At 37.3% G+C, this 19,644-nt stretch overlaps 1 protein-coding gene across 14 annotated transcripts in view; it reads left to right on the top strand.

Moving 5' to 3' along the window:
* The window catches only part of LRRC4C (leucine rich repeat containing 4C), a 211,957-nt gene that overhangs the window by 76,083 nt on the left and 116,230 nt on the right, over positions 1-19,644 (top strand). For 5 of the 14 annotated variants that reach the window (XM_032282284.1, XM_032282282.1, XM_032282286.1 and 2 more), the window contains exon 2: positions 8,425-8,502. The exons of 8 other annotated variants lie outside the window; for them this stretch is intronic. The gene's annotated coding sequence lies outside the window, so the exon portion shown is untranslated. Of the gene's footprint in view, positions 1-6,389; positions 8,503-19,644 lie in introns of those variants that run through there. One more of the 14 variants, XM_032282283.1, reaches the window with a different exon arrangement.

The raw sequence follows: 19,644 nt of genomic DNA on the forward strand, positions 1-19,644 counted from the left end.
CCAAAAAAAAAAAAAAAAAAGAAATTTTAAAATAAGCATCACTTTCTTTATGAATGGATCTTTGAAGGAAAAAAGTGAGAGTCCGGCCTTTTTTAGGAAACAGAGCATTTAAGTATTAGGTATGATGTATTCAGACATATCAGATAACTTCTGTACAGTTTCCTGAATGCAATTCCCCGTAAAGGTTATTCTTTTTGTGTGGGCATATATATACACATACATATATGCAATATATTGCATATATGTACACATGATCATATGTAGCGTGTGTAATTTTTTATTAAATATACAAAAACATAATTTTCTTACTCTGATATGCAAATACTTTTGATCTCATTACTTTTGAATCCATCTTCAACAGTCACTTTGTTTCACATTTGAATGAAGTATGAATACAGTGAATTTTATAATTCTGTATATTATTATTGAGAAATGAGACTAACTTCAGCCAAGAGATTATTATTTAGTTTTTATTTTTTTGAGACAGAGTCTTGCTCTGTTGCCCAGGCTGGAGTACAGTGGCATGGCCTCGGCTGACTGGAACCTCTGCCTCCCAGGTTCAAGCAATTCTCCTGCCTCATATTCCTGAGTAGCTGAGATTACAGGTGCCTGCCACCACACCTGGCTAATTTTTGTATTATTTGGTAGAGATGGAGTTTTGCCATGTTGGCCAGGCTGGTATTTTACTCTTGTCCTCAAGTTACCAACCTGCCTCAGCCTCCCCAAGTGCTGGGATCATAGGCATGAGCCATCATGCCTGGCCTCCAGCCAAGAGATTACAATTGCTTGCTGTTACTCTAGTAACAGCAGTATCAGGCCTGATACTCTTGGGTATATAGGATGAAAAAAAGCAGTCACTGCCCTTGTAGTCTCTGATCTGAAGCAGTCATCTTCAACTGGGGGTAGTTTTACCTATTCCTCAAAGGACAATGTCCAAAGAGCATATTTTTTATTGATATGTAATAATTGGACATATTTATGAGGTACAAGTGATATTTGATACATGCATAAAATATGTAATGAGCAAATCAGAGTAACTGGGAATCTATTACCTCAAACCTTTTTCATCCTCACAATTGAAGGGGAGGTGCCACTCTTTTTTCATTTTTAGAGACAGGTTCTTACCCTGTCACCTAGACCAGAGTGTACATACAAGATCCTAGCTCACAGCAGCCTTGAACTTCTGGGCTCAAGTACTCTTCCTGCTTCAAAATCCCAAGTAGCTGGGACTACAGGGTCACACCACCATGCTTGAGGTCTCCCAGGCTGATCTCAAACTCTTATCCTCAAATGATACTTCCTCCCTGGCCTCCCAAAGCACTGGAATTACAGGCATGAGCCACCATACCTTCCCTGATGCTACGGTTACCCAGTGGAGAGGGACCATGGATGCTACCAAACATTCTACAACACACAAGGCAGCAATCCAAAAAAAAAATTAGAGGCCAGGTTCGGTGGCTCACGCCTATAGTTCCAGCACTTTGGGAGGCTGAGGCAGGTGTATCACCTGAAGTCGAGAGTTCAAGACCAGCCTGACCAACATGGAGAAACCACATCTCTACTAAAAATACAAAATTAGCCAGATGTGGTGGTGCATGCTTGTAGTCTCAGGTACTCGGGAGGCTGAGGCAGGAGAATCACTTGAACCTGGGACGCGGAGGTTGCAGTGAGCTGAGATAACGCCATTGCATTCCAGCCTGGGCAACAAGAGGGAAACTGTCTAAAAAAAAAAAAAAAACCCAAAAAGTCAACAGTGCTGAAGTTGAAAAACCTAGTCTATAGAGTGAGAAATATATAATGCATTGTTATTAGTGCTATCTTGGGAACATGAATAAAGTTCTGGGAAAACTCAAGGAGAGAGAACTGAGATGTTGAAAAAAGCTTTATAAAGGAAATGACACTGGAACTTGACCCAGAAGAATGAGACTGCTTTAGCCAGGGAAGGATGGAAAGGCAGAGAGGCATCCTAGGTAGAGATGCAAAGATGAGAAAGTATAGAAAACTAATCATGTTACAAGACTTTTACTGTATGCAGTTACTACAGTGGTATACCTCGATTCACGGTTACATACAAATGAGGTTAACATTACTCTACATGGGAGTTTTTCTTTATGTGTTTTTTAAGCTGCATATATAAAACCTCTTTAGAGAAGAGACATAAAATCATGTTCTACTAAGGAGAGGAAGTTATCCAAACTCCCTAGCTTCAGGTGGCCTACAGGCATTTGTACATGTACAGTCAGTATACCTACAAATGACTGCTAATTCTTCCAAACTTTTCTAGAACTGGAATTCAGGGAGAGGACTTAAAACAGCTAGAACCATCTGGAAGATAACATGACCCCTCTATCTGGACAACAGAGAATATCAAGACCTTCAAAGACATCAGAGACAGAAAAACAAACAAAATACACACACACACACACACACACACACACACACCCCCTCCCCCCCCAGAGAGCAAACCAGTATGTGCTTAGTATTGACAGTGTAATGACCTAGAGTCTGGACTCTGGGAATCCCACCCCAAAAACTGACTCTCTGTGATTTTTGATGTGATAGAATCTCATTTTGCTTCCATTTTTTTCTTTTGAAATGGGTATAATGTTATCTATGTCATAGGATTCTATACGTTTTATAGCTTGGCTTGAATAAGTTCTCAATGAGTTACTTTCACTTAATCCATTGTAATCTGAAAATATGGGGGTTTGCTTAAAGACTCATGGTCAGTCCTGTGTTGGGAGATACTAAAAGCAAGATTCTAGCCTTTCTGGTAGGCAGAGAAGACATTACAAAGGATAGCTTTATAATAGGAAAATGCTAAGTGCTGTGGGCAGATAATAGGGTTGTTTAAGAACCATTCAATTAACAAAATGAAAAAAGTGTGGTACACTCAAGTGGGTGCACTGGAGATGTCTTTTGAAGTGTTGATGCCGATGGCAGACATAGTGATTAAAAAAGGTCCATATTTAAATTAGCTTAAAAAAAAGAGCGAGGGAGAAAAGGGAGGAGTTACAGGCTCAGAGGGGGTATGATTGAAAGCAAGCAAGATTAGTTTAGATTGAGGAAAAATTCAGTCGCTTCAGTGATTAAAAGACAACCATAAACTCCACCTGGGGAAACAGCCTCACTTTATTTCCCACTGAGCAGTTGGTATTATTTCTCTTTCTTGGTGTGTTTGAACATGCTTAGATTTCTGATAAGTCATGGAATAAATAGTAAACAAATTAGTGTTTCTTCCTATGAGCATAAATACTAGAAGAAATGTGAACATAGATCTCACACATATACCTTTTGTTTCTAATGCTTATTTTTTAGATTAAAATTGTATTAGTAGTGAGTTATAAAGGAACTACCTACTTTTACAGTCTAAGCAAGATGAATATAAAAATATGATGGTTTTACTTATAACCTCATGGGTATGCAATGATTTGAGGGCTCATATCAGAATTATTAAAAAACCGGAAAATATATTTCAGTTTCTTTCAGTTAATATCTTCTTCTCTGGTACAGATAGTAGAGATGAGGGAGATCACATGCTTCTGTTCATATTTCTGCTGCTAATAGAATATGAGATGAATTTCATCACAGTTAAGTTAGAAGAATGAATCTGTCATGTATGTCACCTCAAAGAAGCATCTAAATGAAATGCCATGTTATTTTCCACATTCCTTAATCACTACGGAGATGAAGTACTAAATCAAAAGTCTGCAGAGTTAACCAAAAACAAAATAATGTTGAGTATTTGATGTCTAGAAGGAGTATGACCAATTCTATTTGTTGTCTTTTTTCTTTTCCTTTAACAATTGATAAAAAGTTAGGACATTAGGGCCCAGAACAGTGGCTCACACCTGTAATCCCAGCCCTTTGGGAGGCCCGAGGCAGGTGGATCACCTGAGGTCAGGAATTCGAGATCAGCCTGGCCAACATGACGAAACCCCGTCTCTACTAAAAATATAAAAATTAACTGGGTGTGGTGGCAGGCACCTGTAGTTCCAGCTACTTGGGAGGCTGAAGCAGGACAATTGCTTGAACCGGGGAGGCGGAGGTTGCAGTGAGCTGAGATCATGCCATTGCACTCCAGCGTGGGCAACAAGAGCAAAAACTCAGTCTCAAAAAAAAAAAGAGTTAGAAGTCATGTATCTAAGAATTTTAACATAAATTAAGTTTTCAAATATCTAAAGTTGAATTTATAATACTAATATAATGGTGGAAATGATTAAAATAATAATATCTATAAACATAGTATGCCTTTATTGAACACTAAGCCCCAAGAACAGTGCTAGTGGTAGCATTTCATTTAATACTAAAAGCAATCCTATGAAAGAAATAATATTGTTATCTATATTCTACAAGTAAATCAAATAATCCTTAGAATAAATTAGTAATTTGATTGAATGCATGAACCCAGAGATGATGATAAAATCAATTTTATCATTCACTGAACTTGTAATTTTTCAAAATGAAATAGATTGAAATGGAATAATATAGAAAATCATTAAAATGCATCACATGTAAGGTACTAGGATTTGAGGGTCATATCAGTAAATCATCAAAAGCAACAAGTTGTAGACTGTCAGCACCTAATCATTGACTAGTTTAGATTCTGTAACATGTGTGGGCTTTTCCATTGAAAGCAAATTACAACAGTGACTATTTATTAAGCGCCTCTTTGGAAAAACACTGTATTTAGGTATAAGCCATGGTTTTCATTTTCTTGGGCTTCTAATATAGATGAGAAAAGTGGCATTTATTCATAAATAATATAGTAACATATGCAAATAATAGAGTAAAAAACTAAGAGTTTTCAAATAAAATGTAGATAATTACATTCTTTAGAGGAGGGAAAGGTAACTGACTTGGGTGAGAATTAAGTCATGAAATTGTATAAGAGATGAATTTGAACACAATTTCTAGTTGGTTGCAGGAATGACCAAGATTGATGAAGATTTGGTCAATTTTGAAATGCTTACTGGCCTAATTCATGGATGAAGATCAGGATTTTTACAACAAAGGTCACAAACAAAGTAGATGAAGAATGAACTGCCCAACTGCTGAATAACTCTTTAGGAGCCTATTGATGTTATAATGCCATTTTCTCCTAGTTTCTTTAATGAGCTATTATTTGGGAAAAGTCTATTTATACAGTTCTTGCAATCCAGATGTCATGGAATATGCGAAAGTTTTTAGTACAATGAAAGTAATAATAATAAATACTTTAAGGTCAAATTTTATCTCTTCATTTAAGCTTATTCAGATACTTAAAGTCAGTCCCAATGAGCTCTCTCTTTTTAAGAATCTCTCTTTACATAACATATACTTCAGGGCCAAAAGAAAACTTCTCCTTAGCCCACTGCTGAAAACCAACTCTCAAAAGGCAGGTTAATAAGTGAGAAGGCATACAAGTTTATTAACGTGCATAGGAGAGAACCACAGCGATTACCCTACCACCTAAAGTGACGTAAGGAAGCGTAGATGACTTTGAGGGGAGTAAATGATTATTAGGAAAATTCAGTGGGCTTGAAGAACATGTAATGGCCTGAGACCAAGTCTGTTGGGCTGCAGAGCAGACAATGGTTTATGGCAAAAGTCTATCCAGATGTGTTGACAGATTTATCCTTCTTCCCATGATACGAGTTCAGTTCATGAAAATTCTTTGGTGGATCTGAGCTTTACATAAGGAAACTTCTGAGAACAACTTTATCCTGTGCTTTGGGAGAAACAGGAGACAGAGGATTGAGAGACTGAGAGCTCAGACTGGGGGCTGAGGTGGGGCTGTCAGAGAGACCATGAGGATTATTCTTTAGTTCAGCATGTAAAGGGCCAAATTTTGGGGTATACGTTTCTGGGGCCAACCTATTCATTGCTGTGTTATACTTAGCCCTTAAATGTCATCCTGGTTTTTTAAAGCAAATTTCTTGTTTGTGCATCTCCACTACTTAAACAGATTATAAACTTCTAGGTACACTTGCCTTTTTCTAACATATTCTTAGTTCTTTACACATGAGACATGGTGAATGCAGATTTGATGATTGGTTAACAGACATAAGTTTTCAGCCAGGTGTGGTGGCTCACGCCTGTAATTCTAGCACTTTGGGAAGCCGAAGTGGGCAGATCACTTGAGGTCAGGAGTTCAAAACCAGCCTGGCCAACATGGTGAAACCCCATCTCTACTAAAAATACAAAAAAATTAGCTGGGCACGATTGTGGGCACCTGTAATCCCAGCTACCTGGGAGGCTGAGGCAGGAGACTCACTTGAACTTGGGAGGCAGAGGCTGCAGAGAGCCAAGGTGACGCCACTGCACTCCAGCCTGGGCGAAAGAGACTCTATCCCCCCCAAAAAAAATGTTTTTTTTTCTTTTTATGGCTAGGAAGTGATTAAATGATAACAAATTAAATAAAATTTAAATGATCAATTAAAAAATAATAAATGTGATATACATAGGAAACAGCACAAAATGAGTTCATGGAGAGCTCTCAATAAACATCAGTTGAATAAATGAACAAGTTATGAATTCTAACTTTTGCCACTAACTAGCTGTGAGACATAGCACTTCTTTTGAAGACTCAGTTTTCTCATCAATAATATGAGATGTTTGAATTTTAAGAATAGTTTTCTAACTACCTTTCAAATTCTATGAAGGTACTTGGTGAATGCCACAAAATATAAAGTATATTCTTAGCCGATGATAGACATTTAAAGTGCCTTAGCTTATGTTGGGCCCAAGCTGTTCTTTCAAAGAAGAACTCCATTGCTAAAATTGTTTGAAAATTGTTGATATACATTAATTAGAGTATAGAAATTTACCTTTCTAAACCAATTTGAACACATAAAACTTAAAAATGTATCTTCTTGTCATTACATTACTATACAGGAAATGGACCAGAGGTCCTATTATTCCAGAAGACACATTCCAATGAATTTGATATTAATTTTCTAGAAATATTGGAGACAACATTAATTAATTGCCAAGAGACATACTACAGTTCTTTTGTTGCAGAAAGCAATAAATGTATGTTTATTTGTCATGCATACCATGAGGAGCTTCAAAGAATATTTTTTATTCAGACTGGAATAAAAAAATCTTACTTTTTCTCTTCTCATTTCATATTCTCTTTTTAGTTAAAAGGAGAGCATGCCAAAAACATTCTATTGAATTTCTTCTTTGATGAACGCTTGGGTTTTTTAGGCCTGTCATAATAGATGACAATAATATGATGCTACTAAGAGAATTGTTATTTTTTGGAAGATACATTTTTTTTCTAGAATCTGTATACTCTCTGTTGACCACATTATGTATGCAATTATTAGGTACAGATACTAGCTTTCTTTACATATTAAGTGCTAATAGGACCCAGTGTTTCGGGTTCACTTGCGTATGTCATAAAAGTTAATCAATTAAACTCTGGTTTAACTACTGGCTTAATTACTAGGGACACTTGCAGCACCCACTTTTACATACATGGTATCTGGGTACTGCCTTGTTATTACATTTAAATCTCCTAAACCATTTAATAAAATTGGGTTTCAGTGCAGATGATCTCTCAGATTTTACAAACTTAAATCATTCCCCAACTTTCTGATTTTCTGCTAGAAAACAGTAATAATGAAAAGGAGAAAGGGGGGCGAAACATGAAACTCATTTAAAAAAATAAATAAAAGCCACTTAAAAGCTATTGTCCCATACAGGAATGAAGAATGGAAGATAAGTAAATGTAGTTAAAGCATGAGTCATGATCATGACCCGGTCTTCATTCAAAGGCTGAATTTGCCTTTTTAAATTATGCATACCAACTCTTTGATTAGTAACATAATAAAATTGTAATACAATATTAAAAAAGGCTTCAAAAAAGACCAAACAAGGCCAGACAGCTGATTAAAAGATGCTAAATTGTGCCGCTCCCTGGAGACTGGAGTTCCTTTTAAGGTTGATTTTGAATGACTTGTTCAGGCAGGCAGCTTTCCAGGAGGAAATGCATCCTTGCCTGGGGTTCAGTCAAGGACTGGACTCCCAGGTCCTCAGTGAAAAATTTCTCCTGGAGAAATTCCTAAGGCAAGGCTCAGACAGGAGTCACTAGATCTCCAGAAGAGGAAGGAAAAGATTTACTGTGTCTCTGGTCTGATTTTCAGTTGCAACATTTCTCAGGCAAAGAGTATGCCAACAGCCTTTCTCTTCTGCTTTGCTGGTCTGAGGTGGATACTAGCAATCTATGTGGTTCTAAAGTGTCAAGCTGAGATTATAGTATCAATGAGTTGGAACATCAATAGTGCCAAGTGCCACTTAAAAATCTTTTCATCTTCCTGTGTGTTGCTTCTGGAGAGGAAATGTTCTAAGCTGTGGTTTCCAGTCTTGTAGAAAAATGGCATTTTCAGGCTGTGTGGGACTCTTACATCATCTAGTTTCAATCACCTCGTTTTGCAGATCAAGAAACTGTGTGAGAAAGAAGGGACTGGCCAAAGTTAATCAGCTAGACAGTGTCAGACAACAGTGGAACTTGTGGTAAGTTGTGTGGCCTCTGGGCTTTTCCTTCCAAGTATAAAAAATGGAAATGAGGGATCGGCTTAGATAATCTTTTAAAGATTTTTTTTTTGTTCTAATACTCTGCTTATTATTTATTTATGTTATATTATTTATTTATTTATTTATTCTGAGACAGGGTCTTGCTGTGTTGCCAAGGCTGAAGTGCAGTGGTGCCATCATAGCTAACTGCAGCCTCCAGCTCCTGGGTTCAAGCAGTCCTCCCACCACAGCCTCCCAGGTAGCTGGGACCACAAGTGTGCACCACCGGGCCTGGCTAATTTTTTAACTTTTTTGTAGAGATAGGGGTCTTGATATGCTTGGCAGGCTGGTTTAGAACCCCTGGCCTTAAGCGATCTTTCCACCTTGGCCTCCCTAAGTACTAAAATTACAGGTGTAAGCCACTACACCCAGACGATTTTTAAATTGTGGACACCTGTCCATTCTTCAATAACCAAAAGGCTTTTATAAAAGTAATGCATTTTTATGCCTAAACAACAGTGTTTAAGCATTTTGATGAAGCCTAAAGTTTTAGTTAATATTTTGCATTGTGTAGAGATATTTACTTCAGAAAGTGGCCTAGAATTACACTAAACATCTTGAAAATGCGCTCTGGTTTGACAATTTACTATATTATAATTCTAACACTGTAAACATCCTAACACTATAAATGCTTTCTTAATGCAACTATAATACATATTTAATATTATTACCTATGGTGTTTTATCCCATTGCTGGAAATATTCTGATCACATAAATGACTAAAGCCAATTAAAAAGTCATGCTATAGAGGAGAGAAATGCCCAAGAAGGTTTTAGTTAGTTGAAAACTCCATTACTTATAAGCACGGATTAGATTTTTCTTTTTTACTCCTTCAGCAGGCACATTTTAGAGAAACTGACAGCAAATCCATTATGTAATGGCCACTATAAAAGCTTTCATCAAGAGTGTGCATGTTTAGTGTCTGTGTGGGAGAAACTGGGTTGTGGTAGTTGAAAAGGCAAAAAATTCAAGAGTAAGATAGAACTGGGCATTTAAGTTCTTGGCTCCATAGATAATGCAATCAGAATTCTCTAATCCTGAGGTTGAAGAGTTGGTTGACTGTAGACAGAAGCCGTCTGCATCTTCAAACCTTTAGACTTGGGGGTTCTCAGACATTTATTTACATAAGTGATATGTAACAAGTTATACAGGTTGCTATCACAGGAATATCATAAGGATCTAACAATATGTGAATGTGAATGTGTATGTGAATGAAATGTATACATTCTCTGCATTAGAGAAATCTTTTGTCTTTTTGTATTACATATTAAATGGAGAAAATCATGGAGGGTTAGAGGAGAGGGTGTGAGAAGCAAATCATTTTTTTAATAATCTTACGGTTTAGAGCAAAGAGACTGCCAGGAAGCAGATGAAATATTGATGCTGGAATATTCAGTGTCCAGGCTTCTTTAAAATGTTACCTACATATGAGTCATTTGGAGATAATGTTAAAATGCCAGTTCTGATTCAGATTGTCTGGGAGTGAGTTCGGAGATTCTGCTTTTCTTAAAAGTGCCCACATGATGCTGATGCTGCCGGTCTTCAACACTTTGTGTAGGAGAGTTTTATGTCTTCAGATTAAGGGTCAACTGAGTATCTTCTCAAGAAGAAACATTTGTTGGGGTTTATATGCCAAGGCAGTACCATTTAGCCTTGCTAACACCCATCTTGCTACACCATAAAAAAGCTTTCTACACTTTCTGGGTTTATTATTAAGTGTTGAGAAAGCATTCAGCTTTCACTGTTTGGCTGGGGCTGCTGGCTGACAGCAGCGAGGAAGGGGTTTAAATTTAATATAATTAGGAATAAACAGGCCAGAGAGAGAGAGAGAGAGTCTATGCAGTACCAAGGAAGAAGAGTTGCTGCTTGTCTCTGGACAAGACCTCATCTAATACAGGTCTCTAAATGCTGCCTTAAGAATCTTGGATATGTGATTGGTTGTCTTAACTATCTTTTTCCTTGACATACTGCATGTTTACATTAGCTTGGACCCTTCGCTTTCCTAATACAAATATGAACAGCAAGAGGCCATCTGAGATTTCCCCCTCTTTTTATATTTTAAGTTCAATTTAGCAAACATTTACTGACTGGTAAGTTACAAAGTAGTGGACGAGGCACTCTGAGGGAACTGAGGGTCAAAACAGAAGATAGGTTCCAAATACTGTCAATTTATCCATAGAGGATACGGACATTAAAAATAACCCAAAATGGCCGGGCCTGGTGGCTCACGCCTGTAATCCCAGCACTTTGGGAGGCCAAGGCGGGTGGATCGTGAGGTCAAGAGATCGAGACCATCCTGGCCAACACAGTGAAACCCCGTCTCTACTAAAAATATAAAAATTTAGCCGGGCATGGTGGCACGCGCCTGTGGTCCCAGCTACTCAGGAGGCTGAGGCGGAAGAATCGCTTGAACCCAGGAGGCGGAGGTTGCAGTGAGCCGAGATTGCACCACTGCACTCCAGCCTGGTGACAGAGCAAGACTCTGTCTCAAAAAAAAAAATTAAAAAAATAAAAAAATAACCAAAAGTAAAGCAGGTTGAACTTAAAAACACTAGTTGTGGACAAAAACATGCTTAGAGAGCTGGAAGAAATTGAAATCAGTTCTGCCGGGGAGTTAGGAAGACATTATAAAGGAGGAAGACTTTGAGTAATGATTTAGAACATGGTTATTTGCACATAGAGATAGAAAATACTGAGACCAAGTCTTCGACATGTTGTAGGAATAGGAGAGCAAAAGCAGAGACATAGGTTGGAGTAATTTAAGTAGTACCATGTTGAAATTTAAATGTCATTTTTAGGAATTCAGCTTAAGCCCTAGGTCTTGTGTGGGACTGTTAAAGATAAGGGATACTATTTTAAGGCAGTGGTTTTGCTGGATTTATCAACTGTTGATTTTTTTTTTTTTCTACTGGGTCTAGTTCTCTAGACCCTGCAGTAGGAAACATCTCCTTTTTTATAAACATATCCCCTTAGCAAATAAAATACAGCCCTTCAGCAGGTATATGAGTAAGATAGGGGAGAAAAATTCCAAATCCTCTTTAAAATATTTTTTCATACTAACTCATTTATACATTAGGTGTTCCTTCTTTGTAACTCTTACACTCATGCGTAACAAAAATTTTAGGTGAATTTACATTTCTTGTTCAAATAAGTGTTTTTCATGAAAGTTACATTGGAGTATTGCCTGGTCATAAAGAAGAAATTTTTTTTTTTTTTTTTTTTTTGTGAGACGGTGTTTTGCTCTTGTTACCCAGGCTGGAGTGCAATGGCGCGATCTCGGCTCACCGCAACCTCCGCCTCCTGGGTTCAGGCAATTCTCCTGCCTCAGCCTCCTGAGTAGCTGGGATTACAGGCACGCGCCACCATGCCCAGCTAATTTTTTGTATTTTTAGTAGAGACGGGGTTTCACCATGTTGACCAGGATGGTCTTGATCTCTTGACCTCGTGATCCACCCGCCTCGGCCTCCCAAAGTGCTGGGATTACAGGCTTGAGCCACCGCGCCCGGCCAAGAAGAAATTTTTTATATCTTTCCTCTGATATGCTGGTGCTTAGCCATTTAAAAAACAAATGATTGTGCTAGCCTCCTCTGATTTCCAATTGTTCTGGATGGTGCTGTTGCCTAAGCAAAATGGGGCTGGGGTATTATCTGGTATCAGCAAAGTCAATGCAGCCTGAGAATCAAAGTGGACAGAAGTGAGGATAGCCAAAAAATATTAGCCATTATCCAACCATAAAGCAAGTTTGGGGCCAAAGTCAGAAAGTGAAATAAATTTAACATTTACAGATATTTAAGAACATGTCAGGAAATGGTGGCCAGAACAGGGCTCTGTTGAGGAATTACTGTGTGGGATATTTGTTTTTATGGATATTGACTGTATTGGCTGAGATGGACTTCAAGACACCAGAAAAGATTGGAAAATGCCACTCCATCTCTTTTATTGCCTACCCTTGGAAGATACTCTTTAAGAACACCAATAATGTGAAACTTGTGCTGCTGTGTAAACTTTGGATCCTTTTGAGTTCCACTGAACAAAGCAGTGTACCATTTGTGCTGAGTTTGTTGTCAATGTATCTGGATTAGTTAAAATACAGGAAGTGCATAGTATCAAGTCTTCGAGACTAAATTTTTTGTAAACTCTTTTGGGCTGTGGCTGTTTGCAGATCACTTTACATTCCTTCTCATTTGTGCTGTTGCTTACCCTTCTTTCACTTCTCTCTATTCCTTCTCATGCCCCAACTTTGGTGGTGTAAGATATTGTGATATTATTTTGATTTTTGTCAAATCAGGCTACAAAATCCAAATTCCAGGCAATAAGCTGGGCATAGATATTTCCTACTGATCAGGGTTTTCATGATTATCTAGCGTTTATCTTCATTTTTTAGTTTAAAACAAAAAACAACAAGACATTGAAAGGAAATATAGAGGAAGGTAGAATGGAGGGTGGCAGAATACGAGAAAGGGAATGAGGAAATTAAACCAGCATTTACTGGGTGCTGCCAACATAGACCAAACACTTTCCCAGATTCTTTATATACAAAGTGCTAACTAATCCATACTGTGGCCTCCTGTTAGGGCTGTCATTGCACCCACTTTATCAGTGGGCAAATAGAGAGTAACAACGATTCTAATCAGAGGTCAAATCCGTGCAGGCACTGCCCAGCAGAGCTCTGGCAAGACTCTGGACCTCGAAAGCTCTCTAGCACCAGGCTGATATCTGTCGTGAAAGTGCCATCCTCTCTTTTTTCACAAAGTAGCTTGTACTATGCCAAGATAAGCAATTTAGATAAAAGGCAGAAGAAAAATGAGAATTGAGTAAAAGTTCAGATCCACTTCCTTCTAACTAGATTGCTCTTTTCATTCACTTTGGACCTAACATATATGGGCTGCTTTATGGTGGTAATAAACTTTTTATGTGAATATGACCTGTCTGTGCCTTAGTCAGCAATATGGAGTAGTACTGAGTATTCCCTGAGCTATTTAGTAGGTTGATATATAGTCTGCACATGCTTAATATGCAGAAATTGCTTTTTAATATAAATCAAGATTACTGTGATTTTTTTCTTTGTAATCCATATCTCAACTTTTGTGATACCAGTAAACGGTGTTCTCCGCTCTGCACATTTGTTTTTAAAGAGCTACATTTTAAGCACTCACTTCATACTAGACAACAGTGTTAGGAGACATATTTGTCAGGACAGTCTGAACTCCGCTGTGATAATGTATCAACCCTGAAGCTTTGGTGAATGAACACGACAAACATTTATTTTACCATGTATGGAGAGTCTACTACGGGCCTTCCTGTTCTCCAGGGAAGCTCCCTCTCAAGACCTCTGTCAAGGGGCCAATCTGCTTCTATGTTAGTAGCTTTGCCATCTCAACATGTGGCTTCCGTATTGCTATTACAGGGGAAAAGAGAACTGGGGATTGGGGAGTGCCTCAAGGACCTTTTTTCTGCCTTTCCCTAGAAGTGACACACTATATTCTGTTCATAATCCTTTGTTCAAAACAAGTCATCTGGCCCCACCTAACTGTGAAGGTGGTGGTGAGGAGGGTGCTGGAAAGTATAGGTTCCTCTATGCCCATGAAATAAAGAATTAACAGATACCAGTGTGTTCTACTGCTAGATCATAAGCTCTTCGAAGAACAAAGATTACATTTTTAAAAGTTATTTGCTTCCATGAGAGCCATTAAGTCATATGAGGAAAATAATAATTACAGAGGAGTATTTAGGGCTGTATTACAATTTGATAGGGCCTATAGCTCCTTAAGCCAGAAGCTGCTGTTCTCTTTAGAGAGCTCCTTTTTCATCTGAAATCATTGACTTGAGACATAAAAATGCCTGTCTTTTTTGTGTGTGTTCATGCTGTCTGCTTTGTTTTCTTAAATATTGGAGGTCAAAATGTGTTTAAAAACCAAATCTGGGTCTTAGAGCTTTTTTCCTGGAGCAGTGGCCTTGTGGTAGCTGTTTTTTTTTTTTTTTTTTTTTTTTATAATGGTGGATTTTTTTTGCCCACAGTGAACCATGACTGGCAGAATGAAGCTGTGAACCCTGATAGCTCTTTCTCTGTTGGGCACTTGTTCTTTATAATGTCTCAGCATTTACGACTGGCCTGGGCAAATGATGAGATGGTGTTTTGGTACCGACCATATAAAGCAGCAAAGCACAGGCAACTGGAGAGCTCCATACCTTGAGTAAAAATAAGAATACAACTAATAATAATAAGGCCATGCAATTATGTTTGGGTTTGAGAGAATAAACAGATCCATGGATTTGGCTTGAAGACTGTATCATGCTAAACATTCTAGATATTTTCTTCTTGGGTTTGGTACCTATGTTTCTGTTAGTACTTTTGTATTGAAAGATAATTGGTAAAAAGCTACACAATTAGTGAGTATCATGTTGATTTGTATGAAGGGAAGAATAAAACCTGCACCATTTTTTGAAAGTTTTTCTTACAGTGAAAACACTTTTCACTATTTATGTCTTATTTATAACTGGAATATGCCTTATCCATAGACTTAGATGTTTGAGCTTTTACTGGAAAATACTTTCTTTCAACAATTTGTCACTGTGCCTGATTCTCAGCTTCCATTGATGTTAAGATTGTATCCATATTATGAGTTTGCTTTGGCATTTATACATGTATTATGACCTCTAAGTAAATGTTTTCAGTAAATCTGGAGAGGAACTATGATAGTTTCTGGAAATATGAAGATAAACTAGAAAAGTAATCTGTGCAAACTGCACAAATGATAGTTATGATAATAAAATAATCATAAACATTAATTGGGCATTCATTATAATCCAGGTATGGGGCTAAATGTTTTACAAGCATATTTTTGTTTGATCTGCATAATTGTGTAAGACAAGGACTATTATATCTGTCTGATCTTTCAAAGTTAGCCAAGAATTGTCCTGTTACAAGATATTTAAATGGTTTCTAAATGTGTGGATAATCCACAAAACCAAAATATAACTAAGGAAATTGCTGCTTAAATTCTGGTTTTTAACTTGCATAAAGATAGTCTATTTTAACAAAAATACTGCAATCAGAGTAATTGGAAACAGAGATAAAGTGGTGGAAATGTTTTTAGTTTTTATCCAAAAGTCTCCAAAAAGAAAAATCCACTACTTAGTACAGTGGTTTTCAATGGGAAGAAACCTTGCATCTCTACCTATAGGACATTGGGCAAAGTATAAAAAAAGTTTTGATTTTAGACTGGCACCTTATGGATAGAAACTAGGGATATGCTAAACATCCTACAGTGCACAGGGTAGCCCCTTCAACTGATGTTTTTTGCTTGTTTGTTTTGAGACAGGGTTTCTCTCTGTTGGCCAGGCTGGAGTGCAGTGGCAGTCATGGCTCACTGCAGCCTTGACCTCCTGGGCTCAACTGATAGTCCCATCTCATCCTCCTTAGTAGCTGGGACCACACACATGTGCCAACATTTCTGGGCAATTTTGAAAAATTTTTTATAAAGAGGGGGTCTCACTATGCTGCCCAGGCTGCTCTAGAATTCCTAGGCTCCAGTGATCCTCTTGCCTTTGCTTCCCCAAATGCTGGGATTGCAGACAGGAGCCTGGTCTAAGTTTTATCCACTCCAAATAGTAGTGCTGAGGTAGAGCTGTGTGAGAGATTCTTCTCTTACTAGACAGGTGAACTCTTGTAATTAAGAGCTCAATCCTTAGAGTCAGTGGATCTGGGGCTCAGGGTTTTGATTCTACTGCTTGACATTGGGAACTTAACCTCTTAAGTCTTAATGTAACTACTTATAAATTAAAAATAATAATACTTACAAGACTGTTCTGAAGATTAAATAAGAGAATGTCTGCAAAATGAATGGCATAGTCCCTTGCCTTGTTAGATGAACATTAATTCTAGCTGAGAAAAAAACTTTGGCTAAACAAAGTATGTTCTTTGGGGACCCTTAAATGCTGCTTAGCAGGTGTTAAAAAGAGCTGCTTCCAGATCAGACAGCTTTATTTTGAATTGTGTCTTCTGTATTTGTTAACTGTATGACCTTAAGAAAGTACCTTCGAATTCTCTGTGCCTCAATTTGTTCATATAAAAGATGAGGGTAGTAAGTAGTATGTATCTTCTAGAGTTTTCCTCAGGCTTAAATAAGAGTATAAATGTGACGTACTTAGAGGAATGTTACCACTTACAAGCAGACAATGTTAGCTCTTATTATTCATATACCTCATATTGTTAAATAAGGCATAACATACAAATTAATCTTCTAAGTAAGTGAACATTACCCCTTGAAGTACCAGTCCTTTGTTTTATTTTAACAATTAGAGTAATGAAAATTACTCTACAATTATTTTTAAAACTCTTGCTTATTTAAAAATGAATACTAAATGCTTTTAAACATTTCATTGTTCACTCAGGGTCCTTGTCATTGTAATATTGTTTCTTGTACTGGATTATGATATAGGAAACTCTTAGAACTATTGACGTATGAGGATTTTTCTTACTCTACTGAGATTTTTATTTTTATCTTTTTAAAAAAATACTGTTTTGGTATCATTTGTATCAAAATATCAACTGTCAGAGTCTAGGATCTCTATCTTGCCTTTTCTTTGTTTTTTTTTTTTTTTTTGAAATGGAGTCTTGCTTTGTTACCCAGGCTGGAGTGCAGTGGCCTGAGCTCAGCTCACTGCAACCTCCACCTCCTGGATTTATGCAATTCTTCTGCCTCAGCCTTCCTAGTAGCTGGGATTACAGGCATGTACCACCACGTCCAGCTAATTTTTGTATTTTTAGTAGAGACAGGGTTTCACCATGCTGGCCAGGCTGGTCTTGAACTCCTGACCTCAAGTGATCCACCACCTCAGCCCCCAAAAGTGTTGGTATTACAGGTGTGAGCCACTGCGCCTGGCCTTTTCTTTTTCTAAATAACTACATTTGATCAGCTGATAAACAGTATTTATTGAATGTGCTATATACTGTGCTCTCTTAGGTAGATTAGCGACCAAAACAAAATGGTTTTTCTTGAGGATTTTAATTTAGCAGAAGTAAGCACTGAAGACATAAATAACTATAAATTTAAAGGTGATCTAGGCTGTGACTGAGCTGTAGCAGTTGCTACACTTATGAACAAACCCCACTCATGTAGGACACAAGATAGGCCCTCATGAGGAATTAATTGTTAAATGGCAATCTGAAAACTGAGTGGGGATTAGCAAAGCAAAAAGAATGAACATTACTAGTAGATGCAACAGTATATGTACAGGTCCTGATTCCAGAGCGGGAGGCATTAAAATAAAGGGATTTTTAAAAGTCAAGTGTGGCTAAAGACTGAAAAAAAATAAAATAAAATCTAGTTAAGGAGGCTAGAAAGATTGCCAGGAGCTCAGTCAACCATGGACTTCCAAAGCATGTAAACTGTTCTAGACTTTATCCAACAGAAAATCGCAACCCAATGGAAAGTTTAAGCTTCTGAATAGTATGATGAATTTTCATGTGAAGAATGGCTTGGAAGTAGGAAAGAATAGAGGCAGTAAAAACAGAAAGTGTCTCCCAGTAGTTCAGGCAAGATGCGATGAAACCAGTGAGAATCGTGTCTGTAACAGGAGTAGACAGTCTCTGAGAAATGAGACCTAAAAATTCTCTTATGGGAGGAGGCCTGATATTTAGTTCATGAACTTGGAAAATTTTGTTTTCACTGTTTTGGCTTTATAATCTTTTACTTGTTCTTGGCATCATTCTGAAGGATTGCAACTGATGAATAAGCAACTTCCAAAAGAATGAGAAGAACAAATGTATATCAATAATAAAAATTAAATGTTATTTGTATAGTACTTTAAACATTACTATTGCATTTGATTAGCAAATTTTTTTAACAAATGATGTTTACCCTCATTGCCCCTAGCGAGTTGGGTAATGAGGGTAGACATCATTTGTTATAAAAATTTGATGGTCCAAGTTGATGTCTCTTAATATATTGGCAGTAGGAAATGCTTACTTCATAGGCCTCGATGCATAACAGGAAACTTTGTCTTATGTTATCGAGATAGTGGAAACTGAGAAGAAGTGATCTTTCATTTTGTTCTTTGCATTACATGAAGAGAGATATAAAAATGTTGACTTTGGCCAGGCACGGTGGCTCACACCTGTAATCTCAGCACTTTGGGAGGCCAAGGTGGGTGGATCACCTGAGGTCAGGAGTTCAGGACTCTGGTGAAATCTTGTCTCTACTAAAAACACAAAAATAGCCAGGTGTGGTGGTGGGTGCCTGTAATCCCAGCTACCAGGAGGCTGAGGCAGGAGAATTGCTTGAACCCAGGAGGTAGATGTTGTAGTAAGGCGACATCACACCAGTGTACTCTAGCCTGGACAACACAGTGAGACTCTGTCTTTAAAAAAAAAAAAAAAAAAAAGAAGAAGTTGGCTCTTCTGTTTCCATTTTTAGCCACTAGTGTCTTGATTCAAAATATAAAACTTTTGTTTACCTATGTAACAAACCTGCACATCTTGCACATGTACCCCAGAACTTGAAATAAAAATGAAAATAAAAAAAGATACAAAACTTTCAGTGTTTAAGTAAGGAGAACGTTAGCTATATTTATGCATGCAAACGTGCTATGTGAAATGTAAGCTGTGTAAATATTAAACATGTATATGTGTGTATACACAACTAGACTATTTAGGGCCTTCAGTATCATATTTAGAAAATTGAATGTTCATTTTAAACATCTATAAAACCTGTTTATATGTCTAATTCTAAAATGTCTGTGTCCATCTAAACCACTTCTAAAATAGGTATAAAAATACCCTGTAGGGTTATTGGGAGAATTAAATGAGATAATTTAGACAAGGTGATTTTGTACCTGGCACATAATAAGCATTTAATAAATTTTAAATATGCAGATACTATTAATACATAGTTTTCATTATCACATATTGACTATATAATTTATTATAAATGTATATATTGATAATATACTTATGTGTGGAGACAAATATACATATATGGACATCTATACGCTACATTAGCTATTGACTATTATAATAAAAACAGCTGCACAGTGATATTCAAAATGACATATCATCTTTGAGCCAGTTTTGGTAATATG

This window comes from Sapajus apella, unplaced genomic scaffold, assembly GCF_009761245.1.
Source record: "Sapajus apella isolate SASKATOON/1434 unplaced genomic scaffold, GSC_monkey_1.0 scaffold14, whole genome shotgun sequence".
NCBI classification, from domain to species: Eukaryota; Metazoa; Chordata; class Mammalia; order Primates; family Cebidae; genus Sapajus; species Sapajus apella.